A 23,179-nucleotide genomic window follows, 5' to 3' on the forward strand; every position below is an offset into this window, starting at 1 on the left:
GTCGATATACCCCCTACCCGATAACTTCGATATGAGGGGGTCGAGAGGGGGTCTAGGGTCGCCGAGGGGTCGAGGGTTGTCGAACATGAGAGGAAGAAGAGGATAAAAAAAGAAGAGGAAGAAGAAAAAAAAAGGAGAAGAAAGAATAGAGGAGTTCTTCTCCTTTGTTCTTTCTTCTCCTCTTTTTTTCCTTCTTCTTCCTCTTTATTTTATCGGGAACGAGGGTCATCGAGGGTCACCGAGCGGTAGAGGAGAAACCCTAAATAGAAAGTATCATCGGTGTGAGATACATGTACCGTCGGTGTCGGACACTACATCCACGTCCCACAAGTGGCGCGGGCTTCGACGCCCACGTCACTTGTGCGACGTGGACGTTGTGTCCGACACCGACGGCCACATGTATCTCACACCCACGATACTTGCTATTTAGGGTTTCCTCTACCGTTCGGCGACCCTAACCCTCGACGACCCTCGTTTCCGATAAAATAAAGAGGAAGAAGAAGAGGAAGAAGATCCGACCCTCTTTATTTTATCAGAAACGAGGGTCGTCGAGGGTCAGGGTCGCCGAACAGTAGAGGAAACTCTAAATAGCAAGTATCATGGGTGTGAGATACATGTGACCATCGGTGTCGGACACTACATCCACGCCCCACAAGTGGCGCGGGCTTCAACGCCCACGTCACTTGTGGGACGTGGATGTAGTGTCCGACACCGACGTCCACATGTATCTCACACCCACGATACTTGCTATTTAGGGTTTCCTCTACCGCTCAGTGACCCTCGACGACCCTCGTTCCCGATAAAAAAAAGAGGAAGAAGAAGAAAAAAAGAGGAGAAGAAAGAATAGAGGAGTTCTTACTCCTCTACTCTTTCTTCTCCTCTTTTTTTCTTCTTCCTCTTCTTTTTTTATCCTTGAAGCGTTGTCGAGGCCACCCCAAACCCTAGAGAAGCAGCATCGAGGCCACCCCAAACCCTAGAGAAGCAGCGTCGAGGCCACCCCAAACCCTAGAGAAGCAGCGTCGAGGCCACTAATTAATATTAGTTCTACGTTTGCCACTAATATATCCATATGTCATGTTTGAATAATAATTGCCATGTTGTCAATATTTATAGAAACTATGGACACCGCCCGAGACGAAGTACAAGAAGAGTTGTTGGGGGACATAATCGCACGAGGAAGTGATGTCGTCTGCTCGTTGTTTCTCAACGACACCGATGGTCTGGAAGCAGGTGGCTATGATTATGATGGCTCCGGTGACCTAATGCTGGTGCAAGAAGGAGACCGTGAGGACGGCTCTGGTGACCCAATGCCGGTGCAAGAAGGAGACCGTGATGACGTCTCCGGTGACCGAACCAAGTCCGGCCAGGTATATATATTAGTTAAGCTTCTGCTGACTAGCTAATTGATGCATTCATTGTTTTGGTATGTACACATATTAATTAAGTCTTTGTTGTTTTTTCTAGCCCTCCGGATCGAGCACAACTTCGGTAAAGAGACGAGGCCCAAAGAAAAAGTTGAGCTCGGATGAAATGTTTGAGATCATAGCAATCGCGCCCGACGGCCATCTGATTGAACCCCTCCGGAAAAAGAGCGCATTTGTTGCTCAGTGCAGGGTTTTGGTTAGGGACAAGATCCCGATCAGCATCCAGCAATGGTTAAAGCCGGCTACAGAAGACCCTGAGGTGTCTTATGTCATTGATATGCAGAAAAATGATCTTTGGACTGAGCTGAAGTCAAATTTCACCCTACCGCCAGAGGATGATCCAGAGAAGCCAGTTAAAGAGAAATTAATCAAGTCTTTTGCTCTTAAGAGGATGGCAGAACTATTCAGGAGGTGGAAGAAAGAGCTTAATAAGTTTGTCAAAAATAATGAGACACCAGAATTCAAGGGCAGATATGAGAAGATCAGAGATCACTGGCCCGCATTTGTGGCCCACAAGACATTGGAAAAGAGTAAGAAGATGTCGGCGACAAACAAGCAAAATGCTGCGAAGAAGAAGCATCACCATCGCACGGGGTCAGGTGGCTACCTCGTAGCCCGGCCTAAGTGGGCCAAGACTGAGAATGATCTGGTTGATAAAGGGATCGAACCAGACACAATTAACTGGCGAGACCGTTGCCAGACTTGGTTCTTTGGGGCTGGCGGAACCTTGGACCCTGTAACAGGGAAGTGCATTTGGACGAACGATCAAATGGACATACCAGTCAGGAAGCTTCAACAGTATATCGAAGCAGCGCAGCAAGGGACGTTCTTTCCAGACAGAGAGAACGAAGAGCTCACAATGGCCCTCGGGAATCCTGTGCACCCTGGACGGACACGAGGCACGCCAGGCTCCATTCCGTGGAAGGTTGGGTTTCCAGACGCAGGCAGTTACAAATCCCAAGAGAGGAGGAAAAAATTGCAGCAGACCCAAATGCAGGCGCTGCAAGCAAGGGTACAAGCGATAGAGGAACGAGAAGCAAATCACAGCGAACGTACTGCCGAAGCTTCCCCCGAAGCTACCCCGCCATCTCAGCGGAGAAGCAGCGTGGCTTCCACCGAGCTGCTTCAGCCGGAGCATGCCTTGACGGCTCCTGCCATCTATCCCCGTGGATGCTATCATGGAGTCTCCAAATTGCCACCTTATGATGCAATGGATGAATTTGAAGGTCAAGGCGGCCGTTGGCTCTGTTTATCCTACTGAACCCGGCGCAACTTTTCACTGCTGACCGATTCCAGAAGGATATGCTTGGGTGATGGTGGATGAAATAACGGAGGGATTTGAGGACCTCCAGCTTGACCCCCCTACCAGTGAAGGGGAGACTAGGCTGGGGTCTGCTCTGAAGACTCCATGCCTATGGCGGAAGGAGCTCATCAACCTTCCGAACTGGACGCCTCTGCCTCCTCCTCCTCCTCCGGCAAGTCAGGGCACTCCGCCTCCTCCACCGCCTCCTCCTCCGGCGAGTCAGGGCACTCCGCCTCCTCCACCGCCTCCTCCTCCGGCGAGTGATGATTAGGGCACTCGACTGGCTCCTTCTCCAGCGCGTGGCGGCACTCCGCCTCCTTCTCCGCCTGCGCCGACGTGCCCGAGCAGCCAGCCTCCTCCTTCTCCGCCTCGTCAGCAAGGGTGGAAGAGACCTGCCGCTGCTTCGGTTGCTCCGGCGCGTCGTAGTCCTTCTCCTCCGCCTCGTAAGCAAGTAAAGAAGACAACTGCTCCGTCTGATCTGCCGGTGTCTAGCAGTACAGCCAGAGGCGGGAGGAAATACAGATTTGGTCCTTCTCTAAAGACTCCAGAGAAGTTACCATACGAGAGGACCCCGGAGGAGAACGCCGAGATCGCACGAGAAGAAGTGAGGAACTACTTTGAAGGGGTGAAAGCAAAGAAACGTCCACCTCCGGAGGAGAAGGTAGATCCGGTGAAAGCGAAGCGCACTCTGGCTGCCCTGACAAAACCACCCAAGTCTCCGCCGAAAGGAAACTATGAGCGCATTATTGGAAAGGAATTTGCCGAAGCGGAGCGGTCGGGAAGTACTGTCAGTGATCAAAGGCTGAAAGAACGACGAGCTGGGAAACAAATTGCCCAGCTCGGCGAACAAGCGAAGCAATCGTGCCCCCCGCTCAAGGTGCCTAGCGACAACGTCGCTAATGATCCGAGGATGGTGCCCGGTTATAGCAATCTTGGTGATTACCTGCCCGACGATGTACATTATGATTTCATGGAGGTGCAGATACAAAGATACGAGTACGGGAAGCCTCTCGTCAAAGATGAAAGATCTCTATCAACGATGATGCGAAGATTGCATGATTGGTACTTGAAAATCTGCAGAGACTCTGGGGGAGGAGTACTTTGTATGTGAAAGTTAAAAAGGAGCATGACCTCGTTGGAATTGAACTGTTGCCTGTTCCATTTGAGGAGTTCTTTCAGTTTTTCAATCAATTGGCCCTCGATAAAACAATGGTCGCCTGCTACTGTCTGTAAGTAGTAGTACTTCTGTCATTAAGTCTCTCTATATAGCTCAGCTCTTTCATTGCATGTATTTATAATCATCCTCAATATATTATGCAGATTGAAGATCGCCGAATTGAAGAAAAGACAAGTCGGTGATATTGGGTTCATTAACACATATCTCATAGATGCAACTCAGGTTAAATTTCATGCCGCAGATACCGAGGCCAACTTGCTACGATCGTTGGTAATAAATGAAAACAAAGATATAATACTCTTTCCTTACAACTTCAAGTGAGTGTTACTGTCTTGTGCGTATTCGGTTTCCCTTATATATTAGTCAAGGTTATAGTAATGTAATTGATGAGTTATGCATGCGTGTGCAGTTACCACTATATTCTCCTAGAGATTAAGCTTGAGCAGGGACTAGTAACCGTCTTAGACTCAAGACGAAAAGATCCCCAGGACTATGCAGACATGACTCAAATGCTCGAGAAGTAAGTTAAATCGATCATTATCCACCATATCAGCAACTTTGTTCATTTCCTGATATATCAAGTAATTGTTTTCTTTGTCTGGCAGGGTTTGGAAAAAATTCTCCAAAAAAGCTCCAGGACTCCTGAAGAAGCTGCAATTTAGACACCCGAAAGTAAGTACTATAGTAGCATGTTCCACGCATCTCCTATTGATTCAAGCGCTAGTTTCATCAATACCATTTGGCATTCTTGCTTATCAGTTTGATTGACCTCTATTTCTTGTAAAGTGGTTGTGGCAGGAACAAGGGAATGATTTCTGTGGATACTACATTTGCGAGTCCATCCGCCACACGACCTGTGAGCGGGGCTACACTGACGAACAATATGAAGTACGTAAATAACAACATTCACAATTTTATTTTATTACCATCATTTGTGTTGAGTTTCATTCATTCATATATATATGTATTGACCCCCTTCTTTCAATTAGATGTTTCGGAAGCGGGATGAACTCCTAGCACCAGCTCGTATGCGAGCAATTCAAGAGGAATTGGCGGCATTCTTTCTTCACCACGTGATCGCTGAAGACGGAGAATATTATGTGGACCATGAGTCCGTATGATTATATTTGTAAGAGATAATTATTGTATATATGTAGCCGGTAGTGTCGGATAGATATACGAGAACTTGTTGTTCGACCAATCTCTCGGAGAAGGAGAGGTGGTCGATATCACTTTTCTCTGTATGCATATATGTTCATGACGATCTTCTGTTTCCTTCGTTTGCTTACTAGCTAGCTAGCGTGTCTAGTCCTCTCTATACGTATGTATAGTACGTAGCGTCGACCAAGCACGGACATAAGAGAGGACACTTCTCTCTATTAATTATAGCTAGCTAACACAATATATGAAACACCTAAATTAACCCCCCAAAACCCCCAACCCCCCCCCCCCCCTTCAAAAAAAACAAAAACCCCAGCCACAGAAATGCTGACGCGTGGATGCCTATTGGTCCCGGTTGGTGGCACCAACCGGGACCAAAGGGTCTCCTCCCTGGGCTCCGCGCACAGGCCATGTGGAGGCCCATCTGTTCCGGTTCTGGATTGAACCGGGACTAAAGGGACAGGGCATTAGTACCGACCCTTTAGTCCCGGTTCAGGAACCGGGACAAAAGATCCTTACAAACCGGGACACCCTTTTTCTACCAGTGCTAATGCCATCAGTTAATGCTACTGCTCCTGTTCTATCTGATGCCTCCATCATCTTACATAGTAGTACATATATATGGAGAAAGAAAACAGATTCATGGCCATCTGGAAGCTAAACTAACAAGCCCATTGATTGATAGATCATGCCTTTGTTTCATAGAATTTTTCCTATGATGATGAGTAGTGGTACTAACAAATACGTCACGAAGAGATGCGCAAGTACTTGATGTTGGCATGTGGATGGATTTTCAGGTGGCCGATACATGCATGCACGTACAAACTATGAGCCGCATGTTATCAAATCGATCTATGTATGTACTTTCCATCGTATACGTAAGTGTCCAGACAGAACACATCAATAAGCTAGATAGCTAGCGTACGAAGGGATCCATCAATGGGTAACATCCTGTACGTGCTACTTCCTCCGGCCAAAAGCACCCTCCAGCGAGGAGATCGTATAATGCACCCATTCCTCCTATGGATATGGACAGAACTTGGCCAGTTTAATTGACTGCATCATGACGTTCCAATAATACATATCTTGAAAGCTTAATTTTGACTATTTAAAATGTCTTTTTATACTTAATAATCATCTGATTTATAATGTATGTATAGTTGATTGTAGCGTTGGCATGTATTTTTGTATTAAATTTGCACGTGTATAAATCAGTGTGCTGACGGCCTACTAAAAAATTGCAGATTTTTTTGTCTGTTAACCGATGGTACACAAATAATTTTTAATTTGCAATGATTACTATTATATCCTGCATGTATTCATATGTCACATATTTAATATGCATTATTCAAAATATAAGTTATTTTTCTTTTTGATTTACACAAAACCGGAGAGTATGATTTGGCTTACTATACACTATAAGATTTGGACATTTTTGTCATACATTGATCAAAGTTTGGAACAATTTTTGAACACATGAGATAATATTTATGCTATTGTAGAGCTAAAATAGATAATCTGCAACATAGTTGAGATTTTTTTACTAATTATATTCCAGTGTGCATGCATTTGTTCCTTCGTGAATTTAATAGGGTATTTTTTTAGCATTATTTTCAGTCACTGGTTAATGGTTTTTGTGCATAAATTTCAAGAAATTAGCTGGAATTTTTATTTTGTTTTCAGTGTGTCATAATTTGGAGTTAAATTATTCCAGCCTTAGATTATGACTAATTGTTAGGTGACAGGGAATAAGATTAAACTATTTTGTGTTTTTAACACTGTTAAAAGAACTGGAGCAGTAAAAGGTATGCCAAGGCCACTATCCTCTATTTAGTTTCACTTGCATTTAATGAGGACCTACACATTCTCTTTGAGTTTCTATCGCTCTTGAATGTACCAAATTTGGGTAAATCCTATTGTGGTAATAATGCAAGCTAATCTTAATGGTATGCAGAGATGCTTTTAACACCCTTTGTTCTATTTATTCTTTGTACTTATCTTGCTTCTTGGGGCTGCTTATACATAAAACCATGGACGATCTCCATGTGACATGGTTATGGGGCTATGTAGCTTGCCTGTGCACTGTAGCTAGCCCTTTTTTGTAGAAGTATCATGTAAACTTACTTCTATGTAATTTATGCTTCTATTTTATAAAGTTACTGATTCAAAATCTTGGTTTTATTTTGACATTGATGTATCTTAGTTGTTATAGATGTTCCACGTACGTCCTTTCTAGCCGACATTTGAAGTTTATGATGTATGTTGCAAAGATCCTCACTTATTGCTCTATATATTTTTTTGGGCAAAAAAATATTGAGTTTTTTCTTCTCATGATCCATGAGCCAATTAATAAAATGTGGATGTACTTTCGACCAACATGTCAATGGCTTAAGATTATTTTTCATTAGGAAAAAATATTATAGTTCATCTGCATATTTAAATTTGCGGTCACCATTAATGGCTTAAATGCTAACATCGTATTTATTATAATTGCGCCCGTGCGAATGCATGGGTTGGCGACTAGTATAAATAAAGAATGATTTCATTACAGTACCTTGAAGTGGTCTTTTGTTTTCTTTCGCTAACGGAGCTCACGAGATTTTCTACTTTAAGTTTTGTGTTGTGAAGTTTTGAAGTTTTGGATAAAGATTTGATGGATTATGGAACAAGGAGTGGCAAGAGCCTAAACTTGGGGATGCCCATGGCACCCCTAAGATAATCTAAGGACACCTAAAAGCCAAAGCTAGGGGATGCCTCGGAAGGCATCCCCTCTTTCGTCTACTTCTATCGGTAACTTTACTTGGAGCTATATTTTTATTCACCACATGATATGTGTTTTGCTTGGAGCGTCTTTTATGATTTGAGTCTTTGCTTGTTAGTCTACCACAATCATCCTTGATGTACACACCTTTTGAGAGAGCCATACATAATTTGGAATTTGATAGAATACTCTATGTGCTCCACTTATATCTTTTGATCTCTATAGTTTTACTCTAGTGCTTCACTTATATCTTTTGTGTTTTATAGTTTTGCTCTAGTGCTTAACTTATATCTTTTAGAGCACCGTGGTGGATTTGTTTTATAGAAACTATTGATCTCTCATGCTTCACTTAGATTATTTTCAGAGTCTTAATAGCATGGTAATTTGCTTAATAATAATATGCTTGGTATTCAAGATTTGTAAAACTTTCTTTTGAGTGCGTCGAATACTAAGAAAAAATTGATGCTTGATAATTTTTTTGAGATATGAGGATGGTGATATTAGAGTCATGCTAGTTGAGTAGTTGTGAATTTGAGAAATGCTTGTGTTAAAGTTTGTGATTCCCGTAGCATGCATGCATGGTGAACCGTTATGTGATGAAGTCGGAGCATGATTTATTTATTGATTGTCTTCCTTATGAGTGGTGGTCGGGGACGAGCGATGGTCTTTTCCTACCAATCTATCCCCCTAGGAGCATGCGCGTAATACTTTGCTTTGATAACTTCTAGATTTTTGCAATAAGTATATGAGTTCTATATGATTAATGTTGAGTCCATGGATTATACGCACTTTCCTTCCTTCCACCATTGCTAGACTCTCTAATACCACGCACTTTTTGCCGATATCATACACCCACCAAATACCTTCCTCAAAAAAGCCACCATACCTACCTATTATGGCATTTCCATAGCCATTTCGAGAAATATTGCCATGCAACTTTCCACCGTTCCGTTCATTATGACACGCTCCATCATTGTTATATTGCTAGCATGATCATGTAGTTGACATCTTATTTGTGGCAAAGCCACTGTTCATAATTCTTTCATACATGTCACTCTTGATTCATTGCATATCCCGGTACACCACCGGAGGCATTCATATAGAGTCATATTTCGTTCTAAGTATTGAGTTGTAATTGTTGAGTTGTAAGAAAAATAAAAAGTGTGATGATCATCATTTTTAGAGCATTGTCCCAAGTGAGTAAAGGATGATGGAGACTATGATTCCCCCACAAGGCGGGATGAGACTCTGGGCGAAAAAAAAGAGGCCATAAAAAAGAGAAAAGGCCCAAACAAAAAATGTGAGAAAAAGAGAGAAGGGACAATGTTACTATCCTTTTACCACACTTGTGCTTCAAAGTAGCGCCATGATCTTCATGATAGAGCGTCTCTCATTCTGTCACTTTCATATACTAGTGGGAATTTTTCATTATAGAACTTGGCTTGTATATTCCAATGATGGGCTTCCTCAAAATGCCCTAGGTCTTCGTGAGCAAGCGAGTTGGATGCACACCCACTTAGTTTCTTTTGTTGAGCTTTCATATACTTATAGCTCTAGTGCATCCGTTGCATGGAAATCCCTACTCACTCACATTGATATCTATTGATGGGCATCTCCATAGCTCGTTAATACGCCTAGTTGATGTGAGACTATCTTCCCCTATTTTTGTCTTCTCCACAACCACCATTCTATTCCACATATAGTGCTATATCCATGGCTCACGCTCATGTATTGTGTGAAGATCGAAAAAGTTTTGGAAATGTCAAAAGTATGAAATAATTGCTTGGCTTGTCATCGGGGTTGTGCATGATTTAAATACTTTGTGTGGTGAAGATATAGCATAGCCAGACTATATGATTTTGTAGGGATAGCTTTCTTTGGCCATGTTATTGTGAGAAGACATAATTGCTTTGTTAGTATGCTTGAAGTATTATTATGTTTATGTCAACATGAACTTTTGTCTTGAATCTTTTGAATCTGAATATTCATACCACAATTAAGAAGATTTACATTGAAATTATGCCAAGTAGCACTTCGCATCAAAACTTCTGTTTTTATCATTTACCTTCTCGAGGACGAGCAGGAATTAAGCTTGGGGATGCTTGATACGTTTCCAATGTATCTATAATTTTTGATTGCTCCATGCTATATTACCTACTGTTTTGGACTATATTGGGCTTTATTTTCCAATTTTATATTATTTTTGGGACTAACCTATTAACCGGAGGCCCAGCCCAGAATTGCTGTTTTTTGCCTATTTCAGTGTTTCGGAGAAACAGAATATCAAATGATGTCCAAACGGAATGAAACCTTCGGGAACGCGATTTTCTCATCAGATAAGACCCAAGAGACTTGGACCCTCCGTCAAGAAAGCCACGAGGCGGTCACGAGGGTGGAGGGCGCCCCCTAGGGCGTGCCCCCTGCCTCGTGGGCCCCTCGAAGCTCCACTGACGTACTCATTCCTCCTATATATACCTACGTACCCCCAAACGATCAGATACGGAGCCAAAAACCTAATTCCACCGCCGCAACTTTTTGTATCCACGAGATCCCATCTTGGGGCCTGTTCTGGAGCTCCGCCAGAGGGGGCATCGATCACGGAGGGCTTCTACATCATCATCCAAGCCCCTCCGATGAAGTGTGAGTAGTTTACTTCAGACCTGCAGGTCCATAGTTAGTAGCTAGATGGCTTCTTCTCTCTTTTTGGATCTCAATACAATGTTCTCCCCCTCTCTCGTGGAAATCTATTCGATGTAATCTTCTTTTGCGGTGTGTTTCTTGAGACCAATGAATTGTGGGTTTATGATCTAGTCTATCTATGAATAATATTTGAATCTTCTCTGAATTGTTTTATGTATGATTGGTTATCTTTGCAAGTCTCTTTGAATTATCAGTTTGGTTTGGCCTACTAGATTGGTTTTTCTTGCCATGGGAGAAGTGCTTAGCTTTGGGTTAGAGCTTGCAGTGTCCTTTCCCAGTGACAGAAGGGGCAGCAAGGCACGTATTGTATTGTTGCCATCGAGGATGACAAGATGGGGTTTTTATCATATTGCATGAAACTATCCCTCTACATCATGTCATCTTGCTTAAGGCGTTACTCTGTTTTTAACTTAATACTCTAGATGCATGCTGGATAGCGGTCGATGAGTGGAGTAATAGTAGTAGATGCAGGCAGGAGTCGGTCTACTTGTCTCGGACATGATGCCTATATACATGATCATACCTAGATATTCTCATAACTATGCTCAATTCTGTTAATTGCTCAACAGTAATTTGTTCACCCACCGTAGAATACTTATACTCTTGAGAGAAGCCACTAGTGAAACCTATGGCCCCCAGGTCTCTTTCTCATCATATCAATCTCCATCACTTTATTATTGCTTTGCTGTTTACTTTGCCCTTTTACTTTTTACTTTGCATCTCTATACCAAAAATACCAAAAATATTATTTATCATCTCTATCAGATCTCACTTTCGTAAGTGACCGTGAAGGGATTCACAACCCCTAAGCGCGTTGGTTGCGTTGAGCTATTGTTTTTGTGTAGGTATGAGGGACTCGTGCGTAGCCTCCTACTGGATTGATACCTTGGTTCTCAAAAACTGAGGGAAGTACTTACGCTACTTTGCTGCATCATCCCCTCCTCTTCGGGGAAATCCAACGCAGTGCTCAAGAGGTAGCACTAAACTTCGAGCAACACTTAGAGGGCATACCAGGTAGAAATTGTCATACAAATCACTCAAATGGAATTGTCAGCTGTGTCAACATTGCATAAACTTAATTTTATATCCTGTATCATGGTTGGCTGTATAGTAATCTCACTAACTAATTACAATTGCTCATCCGAGACACTGTATAATGTAAGCAAATAGTTGACTTTTCTCAGTATACATGTTCAAGCATGCATCATTATTACTGTTATTTGGAGAGTCTTTTGTGTAACGCAACTTGAACCATCTTGCAAATGCATGGGCATGCGGTTGCATGTAATAGTTGCACACCCTATATCTGCCCTTTCAAGCATGGTCCCTTTATGTCTAAACGTCTGTTTTATGAAACAAGGAATGTGATAGCCTTTTTTCCTTTTTCTTTTTTGGCCGAGCATTGGATCAATTCTACATTTGCTTTAATATGACGAAAAAAGAATTCAAGCATTGGTTCGGGAGGAGTGTTCTTGCTCTCATTCATAAAGTTTTTGAGAATCATAGGACAATGGTAACATTAACTGTAAAGTGTTTTTTGACTATATACTGCAAGGCAACAACCTCACAGTTCTTTATTTAAAAAAGAACCAGAGAAGTTACAAGGTTACAAATTACAAGTAAAGAAAAGATGATACTTACAAAGAATAACTAAGGGAGTGTAGCTATCCAAGAGGTCAGGCTATTCCTATATTTACATTTGATTCTATGAGCTAATAGAGAAATGTCATGGACAAAATTTCTCCTCCAAGATCTGAAGGAAGGCAGCTCATTTCTGAAGATCTTCCCATTCCTCTGAGTCCAAATATTCCATGTGGCAGTGAAGACCACCTCTATGAAAAAAGGGAAGCCAAAATCCTTCCTAGCAGACAAAGCCATCTCATAGGTTTTCTGATTTGGTTGGAGTGTCCATGAAATACCAAGGTAATTCCAAACTCGGTGATTGAAGTTGCATGCAAAGAAAAGGTGGGCTTGGTCTTCATGACAGGAAGAGTTGCATAGGACACATGTGTCATCTTGGATATTCCAATGACGTCGCTGCATCATGTCTCTGGTGTTTAACCGATCCATCAAAAGAAGCCAGCCAAAAACCTTGAATTTGAGAGTGCATGCACATTTCCAGATCCACTTAAAATGGGATCAACCACAATATGTGAGAAGCAGGAAACATAGTAGATCTTAGACTAATATTCTCCAGACTTGTATGGCCATCTCCAAATGTCCTTCCCTTCCTCTTGAAGGTCGACCAGCGGCAGCAAAGATTGAAGTTGGGTGAACTCCTGGTAGGCTTCAGCTGACAAAGGCATGTGAAAATTGTTAGTTAGATCAGGCAGCTCCATAAGGTCCTTAATGGTGATCGTATCATCAATCACATAGGAGTGAAGCCTTGGGAATCGACAATGTACGATCACAACATCATTTCCAAGCTGCCAGCGATCCAGCCAGAAGACCACCGTATCTCCAGCACGCACAAGTGGCACAACCAACTTACAAAAACTTTCATATAGCTGCAAAACATCCCTCCACCATAAAGAACCACAGCTCTGGGTGACTTGTGGGGCATGAGGCATTGTATGTGTCCAAAACGAGTGTGATCCAGGGCACATCCATCTTGTTAAAAAACTTGAATAGGTTCCTGATCAACAAGTCTTCATTTTGTATACTTAAGTTAAGAACACCGAGGGCTCCCAGCTTCTTGGGTCGGCAGACCAAGTCCCAAGCCGCCAATGATTGACGTGGGGTATCCCTGTTCCCTCTCCACAGACACTGGCGCATGATTCTCTCAATTTGATTCAAAATGCCCTGAGGAAGAGAGAGAGTACACAAAAATATATTGGCATGGAACTTATGATTTATTGTAAAGTGTTGTAAGGTCTTTTGTGGTCTATGGCCGATGCATTCACAGTAGTGGTTACCAACAGACTAGTCATAGACCTTAAAGTACTTTTTATTGGTCTTTTGTCTTTCTAGAAGCATCATAGAGTATTCAGGGTCTTAACTTGCCATGCTGATTTGGCTACTCAAATACAGTCTAGATTAACTGCTGCCACTTAAATTCTTGCGGGACAGTTTGAGCTATTAGTTCAGATCGTGGCAAAATAGTTTTTGGAGGTGATGATCAATCTGTCGTAGTTTGTAATAAGCAAGCTTTTAAGCTTCTGGAAGAACTGAAGGGCCATGATGCACCGGTTAGCTTCTGTGCCGGTGAAGCTTCATGCTGACGATGGCTTCCAAAGGTACCCGCCGTAAGCATTTCGTTGCTGCTTCATCATTCTTCTTCAGTTTCTATGCCAAGCTGTCAGCTAGTCTAATTTAGATTCGGTGTAGGTAAGTTTGAACTTAGGACATAGCACTACATGTAGTTGCTCCCACGAGTAGTTTATTTTACCTAATTAATTTTGCATTGACCCTAACTTACCGTACATCGTAAGCTTAAGTTGTTCATGTGTGCACGTGGTTGAGAATCCATTGATTCACTCAGCATGATCACTCTCAGCCACAAGTATCAATCACTTTTCTGATTAGTATTTCAGTCCTGGTGGTGTACCTACACAGCCTTGCTGTTAACTGCTTGGACTGTATTAATTGATTGATAGCCATGTTGTACCTACACAAGCTAGCAACAAACTAACAATTTGTAATGAATTAATTGATGTACCTAGAGGAAATAAATAGTAAACTGGAGACCCAGATCATTGTTGGGAATGCTGGTGATTGTCGTTGTGTGAGTACAATTTCTTATTGCCTTATGTCAATGGACCCACTGATTTGAAGTCAGTCCTTAATGTGTGGATGGTTGTGTTGTTTTGTAGGTTGTTGGCACCAAGGTGTTTGAGATGCTCTTCCTGTTGGTGCATGAGGAAGAGGAAGTGAAGTCATTGATTTGTCCACTGAGGAAGAGGAATCGTGAAGTCTTTGATTTGTCCAGAGGGCAAGTCCTCGGTCTGTCCCACTGTTCCTTTGCTATGTGATTGTGACCTCCATGTGTTATCTACTTATCTGGACACTTTGTTTCATATACTATTCTTGTGATTTTCCAATGCTATGTCAAGAAATGAATTCGTAACCTTTAATGAATTCAATGTATGATCGTGATGAGAACGAATGAATGAATGATAACATACTAACTTGTTTTTGCCCTTGACCAGTATCATTTGTGGTAGCTCCTAAGCAACATAATCTTTTTCTTGCTCCGAGTTCCTAAGTGTGGTTTTGTACTTTTGTTAACTAGATGGACAAATTTTTAAATTTGGATAACATTAGTAGCTTAGTTGTGCTTGATTGATGTCCTGCTAGCTGCTACTGTTAATTATAACTGCCATGATGTTGACACTGCTTAGAATATGTTCTGCGCCTTAATTCTAGTAGTATTTGTTGTCAAAAGCATGATTGTATTGTGAGCCATCAATTTCTCGGAGTCTTCTTATAGCTTGCTGGTATTTACATTTTTTCACCAATATAATATTTGCTAATATTTACTCATGGTTGCTACCTTTATCCGTGCCCTCATGCTTTAGGAGATACCCCTAGCTGCTTGTGTATTTGTTCATTATTCTGTTCAATATTCTTTTCCTAGCTGTTGTATGTTCGAGGATATTTCTTTCATTCTGAATTCACAGCAGTGATAATGATCATTTCCTGTCTTTTATAGGAGCTCTAGGCTCAAGAAGTTGGAAAAGGGGAACGCTTCATCTTTGTAGCTAATTATATGTTCCTGGATGATGTGAATGGTTGTTATAGTACTTCATAGCAGCACTTTTGTAGTTGTTCTAAATTCTTGGATGATGTGAACTATGGCATGATTGTAATATATATAATATACTCATTTTGGTCATCATTTCTGAAAATTTGTGTGATTGGGGCTCTCTTGACCGAAATACTGGTTATTTATTGCTGATAATTTATTGTTGATATGTGTCTGAAATGAAAAAGATACTATTTGGGCCCTAAAAAGGCCACAAATCAAACAATTCAGGAAAAATGAACAAAATTACTAAAAGAATCAATTGTGAAAAGGCGATGTCCTAGAAAATAAAAAGGCTTAGGCCCAAAAACAAAATAGATCACAAAAAGGCCATGATCCATGAAATAAAAAGGCTAAAATGTTGGGCTCGACCCATGTAGCTACCGAAAATTAACAGAAAAAATATATGTTAAAAAGGCTGAATTAATGGGCTCGGCCCATGTAAAACACCGAACTGGACCGGGCTGATTCTTGTCAACGACCAATTCAATTGGTCACAATTTTGTCACGTCAGCTTGCCATGTCGGATCTGACATGGCCTGGGCAAACAGCTAGCGAGCAAAACAGAAGTTCGTTGAACCGGTGACATTTTGTTTTGGTCGTTGCCTTCCACGACCTTCTCACAGAGAAGGTCGTTAATTTCAGTTTACGACCATCAGCTTTTGACCATCTGTTTTTGGTTAAAAAAGGTCGCAAATGAAAAACAATGACCTTTCAGCGACCAATAGTGATGGTCGCAAGTTGACATATTTCTTGTAGTGACCGGCCCGGCGGGGCACGAGCAGCAAGCTTCGTCGCTGCACCCCTCCGTGCGGCATGATGGACGCAGGGCCACCCCGTCGCTGACTCCGGCCGGTTCGTCATCTCACGCTCGTCGGGGGCCAGCGCACACGCAGGCTGCGCTGCTCATTGATACGTCTCCAACGTATCTATAATTTTTGATTGCTCCATACTATTATATTATCTATTTTGGATCTTAATGGGCTTTAGTGGGACTAACCTATTAACCGGAGGCCCAGCCCAAATTGTCGCTTTTTGCCTATTTTAGGGTTTCACAGAAAAGAAATATCAAATGGAGTCCAAATGGAATGAAACCTTCAGGAACATGATTTTCTCAACAAACGTTATCCAGGAGACTTGGAGTGGGCGTCAAGAAACGATCGAGGAGGGCACGAGGCAGGGAGGCGCGCCTACCCCCTGGGCGCGCCCTCCACCCTCGTGGGCCCCTTGTTGATCCACTGACGTACTTCTTCCTCCTATATATATCCATGTACCCCAAACATCCAGGAGCACCACGAAAACCTAATTCCACTGCCGCAACCTTCTGTACCCGAGAGATCCCATCTTGGGGCCTTTTCCGGAGCTCCGCCGGAGGGGGCATTGATCACAGAGGGCCTCTACATCAACTCCATGGCCTCTCCGGTGATGTGTGAGTAGTTTACTTCAAACCTACAGGTCCATAGTTATTAGCTAGATGGCTTCTTTTCCCTCTTTGGATCTCAATACAAAGTTCTACTCGATCTTCTTGGAGATCTATTCGATGTAATCTTCTTTTGCGGTGTGCTTGTCGAGATCCGGTGAATTGTGGGTTTATGATCAAGTTTATCTATGAACAATATTTGAATCTCCTATGAATTCTTTTATGTATGATTGGTTTTTCTTTGCAAGTCTCTCCGAATTATCAGTTTGGTTTGGCCTAATAGATTGATCTTTCTTGCAATGGGAGAAGTGCTTAGCTTTGGGTTCAATCTTGCGATGCTCGATCCCAGTGACAGAAAGGGAACCGACATGTATTGTATTGTTGCCATCGAGGATAAAAAGATGGGGTTTATATCATATTGCATGAGTTTATCCATGTACATCATTTCATCTTATTTAAAGCATTACTCTGTTCTTATGAACTTAATACTCTAGATGCATGCTGGATAGCGGTCGATGTGTGGAGTAATAGTAGTAGATGCATAATCGTTTCGGTCTACTTGTCGTGGACGTGATGCCTATATACATGATCATACCTAGATATTCTCATAACTATGCTCAATTCTATCAATTGCTTGATAGTAATTCGTTTACCCACCATAATACTTATACTCTTGAGAGAAGCCACTAGTGAAACCTATGGCCCCCGGGTCTATCTTTCGTCATATTAATCTTCCAACACTTAGTTATCTCTATTGCCGATTATTTTACTTTGCATCTTTATTTCTCTTTATCATAAAAATACCAAAAATATTATCTTATCATATCTATCAGATCTCACTCTCGTAAGTGACCGTGAAGGGATTGACAACCCCTTTATCGCGTTGGTTGCAAGGTTCTTATTTATTTGTGTAGGTGCGTGGAACTCGAGCGTGATCTCCTTCTGGATTTATACCTTGGTTCTCAAAAACTGAGGGAAATACTTACGCTACTTTACTGCATCACCCTTTCCTCTTCAAGGGAAAACCAACGCAGTGCTGAAGAGGTAGCAAGAAGGATTTCTGGCGCCGTTGCCGGGGAGATTCGCGCCAAGTCAAGTCAAGATTTGACCCCCAACAACGAGCCATCTTTGGCACCGTTGTCGGAGTCTACGCACAAGTCAAGACATACCAAGTCCCCATCACAAACTCTTATCCCTCGCATTACATTATTGGCCATTTGCCTCTCGTTTTCCTCTACCCCACTTCACCCTTGCCGTTTTATTTGCCCTCTCTTTTCCGCTCACCTTTCTTTCGCCATGTCGGAATCAAAAAGGGTTGGGGGTTCTCTCCTGAGTTTTAGTACTTTGGACAATCCTTCTATTCTCTCTAAACTCATAAGTAATGATGATATGGAAAGACCTACCGGAGTTATCAATGAGAATCTTAATAATTTTGATGAAGATGATTCTGGAATTTTTCGTTATTTACTCGATGAATCTTTGAAAGATGCTTGGGATAGACTATTAAGGATCTGGGCCAGCTATGTGCCCCAATACCAAATTGAAATTTATTTAAAGAGGTTTTATGTTGCCCTTCCTGTTTTGTTTAATCATGTCTTAGATTCTATATTTGAAGAAGGTTTTCTTGAAGGGGATGCCGTAGATACTTATGAAAATATGAAAACCATTTTTGGGCACCCCATGAATGGGAAGATTGAATCTACAACTCTTTTGCTCTCTTACCAAAACGAATCTATCAAAGAGATGAAAGCTAGCTTAGATGCAAATTTCTATAAAATGCTTAATATTTCTTCTACCATTAACGGCCATGTGCTTTATCAAAATAGAAAGATTAATGCCATAGATAATAAGTTTTCTCTTTTCTTCCCTAAAACCAAAGATAGCAATACCTAGATCTATCCTTGCTTTATGCCTAGCTAGGGGCGTAAAATGATAGCGCTTGTTGGGAGACAACCCAATTTTATTTTTATTCCTTGCTTTTTGCTCCTGTTTAGTAATAAATAATTTATCTAGCCTCTGTTTTGGTTGTGTTTTTTGTCTTTAATTAGTGTTTGTGCCAAGTAGAACCGTTGGGAAGACTTGGGGAAAGTCTTTTTGATCTTGCTGTAAAAAACAGAAACTTTAGCGCTCATGAGAATTGCTGCCATTTTTATTTGGAGAGTGATATTTAGTTAATTATTTTTGGAAATGATTAATATATAAATTCCTCACGTCCAGCAAATTATTTTAGAATTTTTGGGGTTCCAGAAGTTGCATTAGCTACAGATTACTACAGACTGTTCTGTTTTTGACAGATTCTGTTTTTCTTGTGTTGTTTGCTTATTTTGATGAATCTATGGCTAGTAAAAGTGTTTATAAACCACAGATAAGTTGGAATACAGTAGGTTTAACTCCAATATAAATAAATAATGAGTTCATTGCAGCACCTTGAAGTGGTGTTTTGTTTTCTTTCGCTAACGGAGCTTACGAGATTTTCTATTTAAGTTTTGTGTTGTGAAGTTTTCAAGTTTTGGGTAATGATTTGATGGATTATGGAATAAGGAGTGGCAAGAGCCTAAGCTTGGGGATGCCCATGGCACCCCAAGGTAAAATTCAAGGACACCAAAAATCCTAAGCTTGGGGATGTCCCGGAAGGCATCCCCTCTTTCGTCTTCGTCCATCGGTAACTTTACTTGGAGCTATATTTTTATTCACCACATGATATGTGTTTTGCTTGGAGCGTCTTGTATGATTTGAGTCTTTGATTTTTAGTTTACCACAATCATCCTTGCTGTACACACCTTTTGAGAGAGATTCACATGATTTGAAATTTATTAGAATACTCTATGTGCTTCACTTATATCTTTTGAGCTATATAGTTTTTGCTCTAGTGCTTCACTTATATCTTTTAGAGCACGGCGGTGGTTTTATTTTATAGAAATAATTGATCTCTCATGCTTCAGTTATATTATTTTGAGAGTGCTTTAGAAAAACATGGCAATTTGCTTTTAGGCTTATTAAAAACTTTCATATAAGTGCATTGAATACTAAGAGAAGTTTGATACTTGATGATTGTTTTGAGATATGGAGATAGTGATATCAAAGTTGTGCTAATTGAGTAGTTGTGAATTTGAGAAATACTTGTGTTGAAGTTTGCAAGTCCCGTAGCATGCACGTATGGTAAACGTTGTGTAACAAATTTGAAACATGAGATGTCATTTGATTGTCTTCCTTATGAGTGGTGGTCGGGGACGAGCGATGGTATTTTCCTACCAATCTATCCCCCTAGGAGCATGTCGGGGGACTAATCCACGAGCACCTATGGGACCGGCGGACCGAGTCCCTTTCGGTTCGACGGGGGCGAGGGTCGCATGAAGAGCGGATCGAGGCGAAGCACACGAGCAGTTTACCCAGGTTCGGGCCGCACGGATGCGTAAAACCCTACTCCTGCTTTGTGGTTTGTATTGAGTTCTTGCTCGAGAGCGCGGAGTGCTACAGTGCACCCCAGCAGCCAACGAGACTGAGTGATTCGGTTCGGCGGGGGCGAGGGTCGCACGAAGAGCGGATCGAGGCGAAGCACATGAGCAGTTTACCCAGGTTCGGGCCGCACGGATGCGTAAAACACTCCTGCTTTGTGGTTTGTATTGAGTTCTTGCTCGGGAGCGCGGAGTGCTACAGTACACCCCAGCAGCCAATGAGACCGAGCGTGAGTGTTCTCTTCCTCCCGCCCCCCCTCTACGTTGCGCATGGGCCTCCTTTTATATGCTCAAGGGGTCACCGACAGGTGGCAACATAGACAAGGGTAAAAATGGAAAGGTGTTGCGGTTGGTACAGCTACCTGCTACTGTGTATCATACCTAACCCTGACGGCAGGGGACCAGGGCATTAAATGCCCGTCTGCGTCGCCTAAATAGTGCAAAAGGGACCGTCAGGGACGCCACCGCTCGCCACGATGGCAATCTTGTCAGTGCCGCTTGCCACCGCGCACCGTTGGCTGCACAGCCTCCCGCCACGTACGCCTAGAAGGGTCCCAGAGCGACACGTTGGTGGATGTGCTAGACTGCGGGCACAGAGTGGTGGCTTGCCGCGGTCGTTGTCTTGTCGTGTCCGGGAGCTTGTCGCTCACCGGGCCTTGCCGGGAAGCGTGGCGCGTCGCGGCAAGTTCCTTGAGATGCCTTGGTTGGCCTTCCCGGCAAGCTCCTCTTGCCGGGGTCTTGTCTCCTTGGCTTGGATACTTTGTCCTTGAATGGCTCCAAAGGAACCACGGAGGACCTTGGCGGTCACCCGGCAAGCCTTGCCGCGGGATACTGCGACTGCCCGTGCACAAGTTCGGGATACTAGGGTACCCCTACTCTAGTACACCGATAGGAGCCCCCGGGCCTGGGCCATACACGGTGCCGAGCGCTGTTGGGCCAGGCCCAAAACAGGGCACGGGCACGCGCGGCCTGGGTTACGCCGTATCTGTCCTCTTTATAAGCATGGGAAACAGGGGTAGTTCGCCCATTCGCCGGTTGCTACTCCAATCTCAGAAACCTCTGCCGCTCCCTCGTCTTCCCAAAGCTGAAAGAGAGCAGTGCCCCGCCCCCCCATCGCCACCAGCACCACCAACACCGTCGACCTCCTCCACCACTTCCGCCATGGCTCCGAGAGCCGACAAAGGGAAGGTTGTGAAGTCGACTGAGGCGCAGCGGCTTGCGGCGCTGCGAAAGGAGCGGGCAATCTTCCCCCCCAAGCTCGCCGCGAGGGAGCTGAGGGAGAATTACTACCTCTTCTGGTCGACGGAGACGCGAGCGCATCCGCGCACGAAGGTACTTCCAGCCGCCGCTTGGAAAATGGCTCCAAATGGATATCCTTTCTTCGCCTTGTTCTTCTACTGCGGGCTCTGCCCGCCTTTCTCTGAGTTTTTCTGTGATATTATGAACACCTACGGGTTCCGCCTCCTTGACTTCACCCCCAATGCTGTTCTGACCATGGCAGTTTTCACACATCTCTGCGAAAACTTTGTCGGAGTCTATCCCAATGTAGCCCTTTTTCGCCACTTCTTTATGCCCCGAGTAGAGAGAGGAGAGCCTTTATCCGGCGGAATCGCCTGGATCTCGAGGGCCGGCAAGAAGGACACTTATCTGGAGGGGGAGTTCCGCAGCAAGTGGGAGGAATGGAGAGCAGACTGGTGCTGGATTGTCGAGGAGAACCCGCAGCCATTTACCGCCCGGCGCCAAGCCCCAGTAGCACGCAGCAGCGATTGGAGTGACGTGGCCCTGGAAGACGATAGGCTGAAGATTGCCGTCACCCGGATCCAACGCCTCAGGCTTGCCGGGCTCACTGTAGGCGCTGTTGGCGCAGATTTTCTTCGCCGCCGCATCGCCCCCCTGCAGGAATGGAGGAGACCCGCCTGGGAATTCAAGAATGCGGCGGATATCATGAGGCTGCGTCCGGGCCTCAACTTCAACTTCACTGTTCTTTGCTGACATCTGACTGTTGGTTTGTGTAGGAGCAGAGCAGCCCCACCAGGAGCGCCCGGAGGCTGCCCCCGAAATGCCAAGGGAGAGTCCTCCGGCAAGGGAGAGTTCTCCGGCAAGGGACAGCACCAGCGTCCCCCTGGCGGCGGAGACTACGACTGCCGAACCCAGTACAGGTAATCTTCTCTTCAAAGCTTCCCTTGGGTTCTTCTTCTTTTTGGGTATTTGCTTGACTTTTCTCACTTTTCCGGCCATCAGACCCATCTGCTGCGGAGCCAATGGAGACCGAGGTTGCTGCCGACGACGCCGCTACCACAGAAGAAGCAACTGGCGCTGATGATCCCGCCGGCGACGAGGCCGCCAAAGCTGCCGCCACAGCAGCTGGCGAGGGGTCTGGCGATCGCACTGACGGCCCTGAGGCCGCAGGAGCGCCAGGCGCTATGTCGACCGCCGACCCGTCCGCCGCTGCCGCAGCGCCAGGCTCCAAAGAGCCCCAGCCAGGCGTCTACTTGAAGGCCGGCGATGGCGTCTTCATCAACCTCCCCTGGGTGTCAAGCTCCAGGGCGCCGGTCGAGGGAGAGAGCTTTGATGGAGAGGTGCTCGTCTCCGCTGGGCTGACGCTAGTTGATGCACCGAGCAGCAGCAGCGGCGAGCCTGAGGAGGAGCGGCTGCTGCGGAAGCTGTTGTCGCTCTACCGCGCGCGGCAAGCCAAGCTGGAATCCCGCGAGGCGCTTGTCGCGAAGGCGGGAGCGGACATCGAGAAGCGTGCGGAGGAGCTCCGAGGTCTCAACCAGGAAGCTCTCCGGTCCATGGCAGAGGAGCAGGAGCAACTCGCCGAAGAGCAGAAGGCCTTCTTCCGCGAGAAGGCCGAAGTTGAAGGGCAACAGCGGCTTGCCGCTGAGAAGCTGTCTGCGCAGGAGGGCGAGCTGGTGCAGCGGAAAGTTAACCTCGACAACCACGAGGAGGAGCTTGCCGTGCGTGAGTAAAAATTTGGCGGAGCCCTTAAGCAAGCAGAGGATGCTGCCGCAGTTGCCGAGGCCGCCAAGAAGGA

Source organism: Triticum aestivum, chromosome 7A (assembly GCF_018294505.1).
Source record: "Triticum aestivum cultivar Chinese Spring chromosome 7A, IWGSC CS RefSeq v2.1, whole genome shotgun sequence".
In the NCBI taxonomy this organism is placed as follows: Eukaryota; Viridiplantae; Streptophyta; class Magnoliopsida; order Poales; family Poaceae; genus Triticum; species Triticum aestivum.